We start from the raw sequence: 2,062 nt of genomic DNA on the forward strand, positions 1-2,062 counted from the left end.
TTCGGAGCCGTTTGCTATCATTGGTTCTCTCTCGTTATCTAACGGTAATCTTATTTTCATCAACCTTTATCAATCTCTATCCATCCTAATTTACTATAATCTCTGGCCTGACTGTTTATCTGCTTATCCAACTATGGTTCTCTCTCTCTATCCGTCTGTCTCTATCATCTATCTATCATCTATCTATCTATATCTCTCTCTCTATCTATCTCTCTATCTATCTATCTATCTATCTATCTATCTATCTATCTATCTATCTATCTATCTATCTATCTATCTATCTATCTATCTATCTATCTATCTATCTATCTATCTATCTATCTATCTCTATCTCCAGCTATCTTTCTCTCGATTATCTACCTATCTATCTGTCTATCTATCTGTCTCTCCTCATCTATCTGTCTGTCTGTGTGTGTTTGTCTATGTACCTATCTAACCAGCTACCTACCTATCTACTTAACTGCCTACCAACGCGTTAACTATCTACCTATCGAATTACAAATGCCCCCCTCTCTCTCCGTCTCTCTGTCTCTCTCTCCCCTCTCTATCTGTGTAAAAGTGTCTACCGCGAATCCATAGACTTTCTATCAAGCTTTCCACCAATTCACCTCCTTGAATATTTGTCTAGCTCCAATTCCCACCACACCTCCCCCCCTCCACTCGTCCATCTCCCAATTGACCCGTATCGATCTCTATCGGATTTGCGGCCACCGCCAATCCAACTGACCTGCCCGCGGTCAGCCCCTGGTTTGCCCAGTTAAGTGCAAGGCCTCTGTCCAAACTCCTCAGAGAGGCCGCCTCGGCCCCGGCCCCTCTGGTTCCAATCTTCTATCTTTTTTTTAGGATTCCTTGGGTCTCACACCTAGGACGAACAGTCACATTATAAATTAAAAACGGACGGAATCACAGATGAAGATTTAATTCCGGGAACACGCACACTGCTTCTGGGAAACATTTTTTTAATTTCATTATTAATATTTGTTTCTTTGAAGTCTTGAACACACGTGTACAGTTAAAAAGTCTCCCTTTCCTTAAATGTTGCCTTGAGGAGCAACCGTCCTTTTACACGCAAACACACACACACACACACACACACACACACGCAAACATACACATGCACATACAAAAACACACACACACGCGCGCGCAAACACACATACGGACACACACACGGGATCACACACACGCTTAAATTCCTTAGAGGCATATTGGCTATGAAGATATACATTACAATGAGCTTAAGAATTGATCATATACTTCAAGTGATGTACTGCATCAGAAAAACATATTTGCACACTCGCCCACTGCCCTTTTACACGCACACAAGCAAACACTCGTACACAGACACACACACAGAGAAACACACCCAAATGCATGTAAAAGCGCGTATACTCATACACAGAGATTCTCCCTCTACACATCTCCCTCACACACGTAATTGCACACACAAACACACACACACACACAGATGCAAACGTACACACACATGCACATACACACAGATCTTCATTCTCGCATGTACAAACACACAAACACACACACACATAAAGAAACAAACACGGACAAATGCAAACACAAGCAGGCGTATATACACACAAATACATACACAGACATACATACCCACAAACACACTTTTCAGCACAAATGCATACACGTACATTCACATACACACACATGAATGCACACACACAACACAATCCAAGCAAATTCGGACACATACATACACACAAGAACATATATTCATAAATGATCTCACACGCAAGAACATACATACATAAACTCTCTCTCTGTCACATACAATAACATACATTCATAAACTCTCTCACACAAGAACAGACATAAATAAACTCACACACACGAACATACGTGCATAAAATCTCTCACACACACGAACACACATAAATTCTCTCTCACACACAAGCATGCATAAAATCTCGCACACAAGAACACGCATAAACTCTCATAGACACACACATGCATAAAATCTCTCTCACACACACACGAACACACATACATAAACTCTCTCACATACACACGAACACATACATAAACTCTCTCACAC

This window comes from Pristis pectinata, chromosome X (assembly GCF_009764475.1).
Source record: "Pristis pectinata isolate sPriPec2 chromosome X, sPriPec2.1.pri, whole genome shotgun sequence".
Lineage (NCBI taxonomy): Eukaryota > Metazoa > Chordata > Chondrichthyes > Rhinopristiformes > Pristidae > Pristis > Pristis pectinata.